We start from the raw sequence: 9,889 nt of genomic DNA, 5'->3' as shown, positions 1-9,889 counted from the left end.
TGGGGACTGTAAGGGACTTCAGCCTTCTGCTGGGGAAGAGACTGGAACAGAAAAGGGTTTCATGACTTTCTTGCCCTCCCACGGATCTGTTCATCCCACCATGTCACCACAATACCTTACCAGCACAGGACTGATCCTCTCTGGAACCTCCCCCCTCCTGTGCAGTGATAAGAAGCTTCCCTGCTCTTTACTGTCTTATAAATAGAGGATAATGCTTGGCTTTATGAATGTGACTTTGCCTGATTTTTGAGATACTGACACAATGCATATTTGCAAAGACTGTTCCTTCCTCTGGCCATCTGAGTACAGTGTTAGAGAGAATATTTATGTTTGGATATGTGAGATCAAAGACTTAGGCAAACAAAGGCTTCAACAGAAAAATAACAAATAGAAGACACTTGTAAGACCTGAACACAGTTGAAAGCAGAATGAATATGAGGATAAATACAGGTTCCTGTGCAGCTGTATGCTCGAAGGAAGAGATCAGCCATAGACACAATACTCAGGCACAAAGGCAGAGTGCTACAAAGCATTTACAATATTGTGTTTGCCAGGGAGTGTCTGAAATAGGATCTGAACCAAGTACTGGGAAAATCTATGCATAGCTGATCTCAGCCAGCACCAGAAAAGGCAATGAACATTCCTACTGAGGTCTGGAAGGACCTAGAACAAGCCCCAGAGATTGTGTTTTCCCAACCTGTCAGAGCAGAGTTAGCAGCTATGTTTTGCCAGTCTGCTGGCCAGCACAGCCTTTCCCCTCTGGTACCAGGGGACTGTTACTTTTCAACCTGATTTTGGCTGACAGGCAAGAGATTTCAAAGGACCACTTTTCTGCAAGACAAAAGGGCACGTGGAGTTACTGAGAGATGATGTCAGTGGATTTGCAGCTAATATTTGCATGCTGTTTTTCCCCCATGGTAGCTTACTTCTGTCCCAGCACAGTCTAGTAGCAAAGCAAAGCTGCATTACAATTAAATCACTTAGGGGAGAAATCTCCCCCAGACCCCTGCACAGGTTACAGTGGCCCTCACCTACATCTCAACACAGACTCTATTGTTTCATTCTTTCTGAAAAAAATAACCTAGAAGTTTGATTCTTACATTTTGTTTCCTGCCAAACCTTCCCATTCATTTGCCCAGGAAAAAAAAAACCAACCAACTAACCAACCAACAACAACAAACCCCAAAAAAACTTCTTTCTTTTAGCTCTAAATAAATATTTTGGAAGTACAAGCACTCTAAATCTGTTCTCTGAAATCTCTACTGACATACCTGGTATGGTCTAGAGGACAGCATAATTTGAAGATTAATAAATTCTAATTCTAATAAATTAGAAAGACATGTAGATAAATGCCTGATTTCATGCACTTTTAAGCTCATAAAGAACAGAGATAGACAATACTACCAGAACTGATGTTGCAAATGGCGGTAACTGTGTCCACAGAGCAAAATGTGGAAATAAAGGGACAAGGCACACACACATGCTGAGAAATGATTGCCGAAACTAATGTTGAACACAGCAAATTAGTCATCTTGAAGTAAGACACACAGAAAAATTAAGACAAGCAGAAAACAGAGGAACTGACATATTTCAGGAATTGTGTATTTTTCCCATGCAGGTCACATACCTAGGAGCTGTGTGCTTTACAGGAATTTGTCCATTTAGTGCCTCGATGCTGATGGTTCTTACCTACACAGTGCCCGAATGTGTGGTGGTTCTGGTTTGCAGTTCATAAAAGCAGTTATTCTGACAGCAACATTTTATTTCTGACCCATTGTGTTTCCATTTTCCCACTGAAAACCCCTAAAAATACATCATGTCATTTTTTGAGGGTGAAACTGTAATAGCTCATTCTTTTTATGCATGTTCACTATCTTTTCTTATTGTTTCTCTCCGGGATCTTCTGTTAAATGAAAAATAATATAATACAATCGAACAGATACTATTAAATACTTATTACTAAATACTCAAATTTTAAAAATTACAATGATTATACAGTCAAGTGTTAGCTAGACAGCATAGAAACCCTGTAGAATATGTGAAAGAAGTGAGGCTGGTTTACTGCATACACTTATACAGCATGGCCTCCTCAATATTTCATTTGGAAATTTAGGGACATGGGATATGTACCTCCACAATAAAGATGGGTGATGAACATATTGTTCTTCAAAACAGGGCTCAAAACTTTTCTTCCAGAAGCCTCCTACTTCTCAACTGCAGGTAGGACCTGGATCCTACAGGTGTCTATATGCAGGTATTTATCTGGGAGCATGTTGTGTAAGCTCCTGTTGCAGTCAGCTGAAATCTATTTGCTACTGTCAATGGAGTTCCTAAATATAGGTGTCTAGTTGAGATTCCATAAAGAGGCATCTATACAGGCTGGCAGACGTGACAGAGAGTTCAGATCGGACTTAGAGCAAACCAGAACGCTGCAGCAGCAGCAGCAGGATGCTGCAAAGATATCCTTTACTATCTGACTCTTGACTGTGTTTCACCAACTCAGTGAAGCCCAGTGACTCCTGGTTTTGGCTTTATTGTGATCATAATAATTGCACTTTTCAACATATCGTGTCTTTATTGAGTGACCTGGGCCTGATCCTGACATGCGGGATAATTCTGAAGAAGCTGTACCTGACACTTTCAAAGGGCAATGATACCCTATGATGCACAGCAATGAAAAAAAAAAAACCCCACAGTTCTTTCAGACTAAGGGCTACTCTAGCACTGGTGGTAATCCCGCTTCCAGAGGGAGGTTACATTGGATAACCAGGAAATCTCTAGGCATCTCTTCCAACTGACATTTCTATGATGCTATGGGCCCGGCTTACTCAGTCCTACACAACAGAGCATCTTCATAATCTCTTCAAGAGATCTGTTCCATTCTTGATTGGAACCTGAAGTCAGTATTTACATTTTTCATAACTTTTTTTTGAGTCTGAATTGGTTCAACAACTACTACCCTGGCCATGGGCTCTGTCTCTACATTTGTAAAGGTCCAGCATACCCTCTGTGCCACACAAATAACAATGCTTCTAGAGACTGCAGCTGTCCTTCTTCAACTGCATCTAATTATATGGAGGCCTTACATTGAGAAATATATCACCAGCTTAAGGAAAAGCTAAATATTACCTTAAAGCTGATCATGTATTTAAGTGGTTTTCAGAACACAGGCAATCAAAAAAATAGCAGGTATTGATTTTAACCAGACCAAGACTATTGTTCCGTGAGCAGGAAATTCTTCCTGATTGTGACAATTCATTGTATTTATATAATCTTCTGACAAATTTAAGCTGTTAGGAAGTGTGAAGGTGTGCTGCTACAAATGGAAGGAGATAAGGCTGAGCTTGAGCACGAGGTGCAGTTGTCCCCACTTCTTCACTGTTAGCTCCTTTTCTGCCTTAGCTCAAAATAGTTCCCCCCAAAGACAACATGAGGGAGAGAGGAGTTGTAAGCAGGCTAAATGAGGGCACTGATGGTTTCTCTCTTTTATTTTGTAGTAGAAAAAGCACTGGTGAGACGAGCCTAGAGCAGCTTGGGCTAAGAGATTTCACAGATTCACACAGAAACTGCAGGCAGCAGTGGAAAGGGGGAAGGAAGGGTGGATAACACCGGTGCAGTAGGTGTGTTAGTCAGAAAGCATCTCAAGGCTGTCCAGCTTTGGGGGGCTCTGTTGCACAGTGTTTTGGTGAGTACTTGTACAATTGGAACAGCTGCATCAGCAGTAATGCAACAAAAAGGCCCAGAAGAGGACATTTATGTGTCATTTATCCTTTTCACCTAAGAAATTATTTCAGAACAGAATTAAATAACTGGATGTAATTGAACAGACATCCAGCTTAATACTTTTGTTTGTAACATTTGATAACTATATTTTTTTTTTTTTTTGGAGAACATGGTGTTGGATTCTCAGTTGACTCATTCATTGTGCAAGTATCCACTAGATTTCCAAACACTGAGATTTATTTCTTTTCATTAAAAGTCCACATTATTGTTTATATGGTCAAGAACATAAGTAATGTTGGAAAAAATAAGTATTAAAGTCTAAGAAAAAATATTCAAATCAATAATAACAGAAGAAAAGAAAAATATGTAGTACATATTAAAAATGAAAACAATTGTTATAAATATAATGGCCTTAAATGTTTGCTTTTATGTGACAGATGTTTTTAACAAAATGTCTATGTTGGCAGTTTCGAGCACACTTATGATTTTAATTTGTGTAATATTCCCTTTTAGTATTGATGTCTATTTACAACATCTGTGAAGGGTCTGTAACCTGAATGTGACAGGGAAAAACTAACAGACTGCTATTGGAATCTTTCCACTGGGTCCATGTAACAGACTATTAACAAAAACCTTAAATAGCTATTCTAATCATCAACAGCAATCTTACACAAATTATATCAGACCCAAAGGACCCGATTAACTTTAAAATGCCTTACAGACCTGAAGCATAAATTTTGCTCCTCCTACCTTCTTCTGTACAGTCAAAATCAGATCATATCACAGGCACTGGTTTTAGCTAGGCACACACAAAATCAGTATGCAAGGCAGGCTGCAGACATGCAGGCAGGGTTCCACTTTCATGACAAGGAAAGCACATTTCTGAGTATTAAAATTAAATGTAACCTTTTTTTTTTTTTTCCTGTTGCTGTTCTATAAATCTCCAACTGGAATTCCCATTCTGTAACAACTCTTTCAAACAGCTGGAACTTGGACAACATCCTGGCATTGGGAGGCATTAATATGTCATTGAAGTGATACCACTGATAGAGGCAGATACAGGATTTCTGCTGGAGAAAAGCCAAGTCTTACCAAGATGGTTTCACATAATAGGAAAGTGTAAATGAGAGAACATGGGTTGGGGTTTTTTGCTATTAATTTCTTAATATTTGCACCAAAATTTGAAACGCTAACTGTTATTGTTATGTCCCAGAGGTCTTTTCCACAGAGTTCTTGCTTGTTCACGCCTTCTGAGTCAGGAGCCAAGATTCCCCCACCTTTTGCCACTTAGGCCCTCTCTTTCCCTCCCCTCCCACACATACCCTTTGTTTGACCCCATCTATACTACAATAACTATTTAATTAACAACAGTTGTTAAATTTGTTTATGGCCTGACCTTGTAACACAGTTTGGCTGGCCAGTTAAGATGGAGCCAAACTGTTTTATACCTCAGTTACAAAAAAAACCTAGGTAGAGACCTAAGCTAAAGAGCTTTTTTAAAATAAAAACTGAAAACCAAAATGCAACAAAAGAAGGTCATTCCATTTGAATCCCCCGTTGGCCTCATCCACCGTGGCTGTCCAAGCTGCATTATAACCAAGACCTTGACAACAGAGCCCAACAGCCATTGATTGCTAAAGTTTTCTATTTTTCATGCAGTAGAGGAGAAGGGAGAACTCTGAAAGTTTTTATTTAAGGCAAAGCTTTTCATTTAAGGTAAAAAGCTTTCTTCATCTCTAACCCTGTTTTGCTTGGCATTTGAAAGTTGGGTTTAGTTTCTGTCAAGACAGCCCCAGGGTCTCAGACAAATCTGGGTCTCTGCTGAGTACAGCTGCTTCTGTCTGAGCCACTGACATGGTCCCATGGGTAGGAAATGTCTGGTGTTCCCTGCAGTTACTCCTTCTTTCTCTCTCACTAGACGTATTTCACTTCTCTGTTTCTTTCTCTTTTTATCCTCCTTTGCCAAAATCCTCCTTATTTCTTGTGGGTTTATTTACAATTGCTCTTTCCTTTTTCTGCTTTTTGTCCCTCAGAATTTCCACATTAAACCACTTAGGACTTGAGCATAGAAGTCTTAGTTTACAAAAAAAAAAAAAAAAAAAAAAAAAAAAAGTGTTAGCTTTGGTTTACCACTCTACTCCTAAGTTAAATGTGGAAGTCCTGTGAGGCAGAACTAAGATATCCTCCCCAAGGACTGATACTGTCCTAGATGTGTTTTATGTAATTCACAAATTATATATTGCACAAATAAAGCAAGTGGATTTTTACATATTTCTTAGGCTTCTTCTTTTTCAGAAATATTCAGATAATAGTTTAATACTTCAGTAGTTTTAATACCTCAGTGGAAATACCTCTCCTTGAGTCCAGGATGGTCCCCCAAGCATTCTGCTGCTTAAGCAAAACTGACTTGTAAAATTTTATTTCAACTCTGTGAAGAAAAATGTGACTGCAGTTGGGTCTAGAGCCAGACCATAGAAGGCTTAGAGAGTACTTGCATGGTGGAGAAGAGAAGAAGCAAAGCCTCGCTGCAAGTGAAGGAACTCACCCGCTTGCCTTCTGAAGACAGGTTGGTTTTTGGTGGCAAGGAGAACTGCTCTTCCTTGTGCCAATGTCACTGCTCACAGAAGAAGACTCAGCACTCCTGTGAGTGCTGTCTGTGAAACAAAGCCAGCCCAGGTGATCAGAGATTTATTAGCACTTTTCATGAATGCATACCTTGGCCAAACCAGCACTTAATTAAAAAAAAAATAAAGTGAGCATGGGCGGACAAATAGACAGGCATTCCATACTGTGAATGTCAAGGTCTTATAGCAGAGTCTTCAGACATTCACTGAAGAAAATTAGGTATTCTTACTCCTAAACAGCTCACTTCTTCTGTTGTGAAATTGAGCTCAAAACAGGCTTCCTGTGAGACCTCATCCACTTCCCAGTCACATTTGTGGTTGAGCTAGCACAGTGGAATGGCCATCAGAGTATCTCCTCGCTCTGGCTTCATCCTAAGAGGACAAGAAGGCAGAAACCTTCATTTTATAGTGTGTTCTTTGTTATCCCAATGTGCCAAAGATTTCAGCTTGAAATCAGTCAGATTTTTTGACTACAGGCTCAGCTGATTTCTTCTTTTATTCAAACTGACTTATTTCCAGCTCTGTTACTATCCCTTTGAACCAGCAGTTCTCCAGTTCTTTTGTGCATGTTCCAAAAGAGCTGAAGAGAATTAAATCATAAAATAGTAGAGCTCTGATCCACCTGAGTGTCAAGGAAAAATTAAAAATGTATTTTGGAGAAAGATTAAGGAATCACATCAGCCACTGGTCTGGGTACTTTCAGAAGACACGGGTATATTAGAAAAGCTGAGTTCAACTGGTGAATGGCTTTTCTACAGAAGTTTGCGTTCAAGAAGTTTTAGTCTTCTGTTCAACTCACTAACAATGTATGTAGCAGGATCAGTTCCCTTACCTGAAATGAAATCTTGGACTGAACTCTTCTACATTTTTGAATTAAATTGTTTCAGATAGACACAAGATTTGGACTTGTATTCAACTATTAAAAAAAAAAGTTCTAATGAAACTAAATGAAAATTTATTCTATTTTTGCAGTATTTTTCTACATTATCTAGAGCAATATTCAAGCAGATAAACCATTACAATTAAATACATGTGCTTCCTAATTGTTATTACTTTTAGCATAGTTTCCCATAATTCCCACAATGTGGCAATCTGTCTGTCCGCCTCTGCTGACCTCCAGGGACAGTTTCAATCAAAATAGAAAAAATAAGGCTCAAATTGGAGTCTTACCTTAGGTTTTTACCTTGACCAAACATTTCAGGAAACTGAAGAATAAGCTCTCCTAAAGGAAAGTTTCCCTCTACAGTCAGTGTAGACAGTTGAATACCTTTGGATCTCTCTGAAGGCAGACCTTGTCTGCAAAAATTAGATGCCTGGTCTCAGACAAGCAGTGATGATCTATTGTTGCTTTTGGTAGGGCAGAAACACTGAAACAAGGCTGGCTTTCTTGAATTTAAGCTCAAGTTAGGTCCCTCAGGCAGGCTTGAACCCCTCTCAAGCATCTACAAAACAATGAAGTTTCTCTGGAGGACAGAGGTCCTCAGAAAACTTGCCCTCAGTGAGACAGAGACACAGTGAGCTCAGTTATGGCAGGGCCAGGGGGCCAACAGCACACCCCAGCCCTGAGTAAGCTGCAGCATGTGATGAGTCTCAGCTGGCTCAAAAAGTGCAGAGGACCTGGGCAGGGGAGCTGGGGTTATGATGAGGGAGGCTGAAGAACAAAGACAGAATTCCATAAGGAACAATTTGTTCCTTTTAGAATTTGTTTGCATTCATTAGTTCTGCTGCTCACAAAACAACTTATTCAAGTATGTCAATTGCTTTTGTTTACTCTCGTAAATGCCAAATGCATTCCAAACTCAGCTGCTGGAGTAATGGGTAAGCCTGTCCTTACCATACCAATAGCTTTTCCAGGACATAAATGAAAATCCTCTGTTGTAGGAATATATCTTTTGTGGGCGGATTTGCTGATATTGCAATCCAAATGCCTAACTCTTACAGGAACAACCATTGCACTGACTCTTGCTTACATTTTTAATCTTTCTTTGGCCCCTGGCCATATCCTAAATAAATGAAACATGCCTGTATTGTTCCATCCAGCGGACAGATGATAAAAGGTCTGTTTCAGACTATGGGCAAGCCAGTCTTCAGCCAGTCACTTCTAAAGATATGGAACAAGTACAGCAGTCTTTAGGTTTAATACAACCCTTTCACATTTTAAATCAATTTACAATCTTTCTTTGTAATCAGTTTGGTTACTTCCCAAATCCAGTACAGGGGATGTTTTACTGCCAGTTCTTCATTTCTGGTATGATGTTCTTGATAAGGGTTATGTCAAAGACAACAATTCTTGATCTGTGCAGAATCTTTGAAAAAGCATCTCACACAGGTCCTTTGTTTCAATAACGCTATGGATGGTACATAAACCTTAACAACTTATTCTTCTAATTATCTGCCTTGAAGGTCACAAAATACTGTTAATGATGTTCCAAGTAACAAGGACCCTTTGCCTCCTGGAATTCCCCTTGAGAACATACTTGGCTGAAATCAAATTTTATGTATATTAACTATATAATCTTTTTGCAGAGCTCACAAAATAAGACTTACTTGCAGTAGTGAAGACACAACACTTCATAAGCCAATACATAATTCAACTGAGAATACTGATTTTCAGTCTGAATTAAAAGCAACATTAGAGTATAGCTAGTTTCAATATGATTAACACATGCAGCAAGCTAAGAATTCACCAAATACCTAATTACCAGTAAGATTCATTTTGCACATGAATTCAGGAGACTTTCAAAAGATAAATGAAAAACTGTTCTGAAGTGAAAAGTTTTGTATGGTATAGGAGCTGAAACCATTAATTCAGAAACAACTGAAAATCTTAAATTCTTAGATATATCTTCATATTTCCACAGAAAAGAGCCCTTTTTCTTCCTCGAAATTTCTACAGTCAGAAAAAGAAGAACATGGTCAAGGATTCCTGCATGCCTGGCTGTCCATTTGGAGCCATGGCAATCACTTTGCCTGGGCTGGCAGTTCTGGGCAAATGGACACAGTGCATGCATCAGTACCTGCACTCATCTGCAGCTGTTACACAGTCTATTTCACACATTACAGATGCAGATGTACAGTAAGTTTTCTTCATATGCAGTAAGTTGTGCACTTCCAGAAATGTCAAGCTGACAGTGCATTAACTGGCCATTTCTATGAAATCTTCACTCACAAGACCTAGAAATGGGTGAGCCTTGCAAGATCTATTTGACTACTGACCTGTCATGCCTGCTTGCAGTAGAGTCCTATTTGGCAAAAATTCTCACTAGGCACATTATGAGCCATACTGAAGCATGGCTGTGTTTAAACCAGTAAATAAATCAACCCAGAGTGCCTTCCACGGACCCAAGGGAAGAAGCATGATGCTGATGCTGTACTTTTTCCACAAAACAGGGTGGCCCTGTGTGGTGAGTTGACCCTGGCTGAGTGCCAGCTGTCCACCAAAGCCACTTTGTCACTCGCCTCCTCAGCTGGGCAGGGGAAAGAAAATATAAGGAAAGGCTTGTGGATAGAGATGAGGGCAGGGAAAGATCACTCTACAATTA

The 9,889-nt window shown here is 39.5% G+C and overlaps 1 long non-coding RNA gene across 1 annotated transcript; it reads right to left on the bottom strand.

Moving 5' to 3' along the window:
- Positions 1 to 3,942: 3,942 nt before the first annotated feature.
- On the bottom strand, positions 3,943 to 7,988 carry LOC125322244. Its single transcript, XR_007201899.1, has 2 exons — positions 7,518 to 7,988; positions 3,943 to 6,719 (listed from the first exon to the last, which is right to left on the bottom strand). It is a non-coding gene; the product is annotated as an uncharacterized LOC125322244 (long non-coding RNA).
- Positions 7,989 to 9,889: the final 1,901 nt, after the last annotated feature.

The sequence above is a fragment of the Corvus hawaiiensis genome, chromosome 2, assembly GCF_020740725.1.
Source record: "Corvus hawaiiensis isolate bCorHaw1 chromosome 2, bCorHaw1.pri.cur, whole genome shotgun sequence".
In the NCBI taxonomy this organism is placed as follows: Eukaryota; Metazoa; Chordata; class Aves; order Passeriformes; family Corvidae; genus Corvus; species Corvus hawaiiensis.
This window is presented reverse-complemented; position numbering and strand designations above follow the sequence as displayed.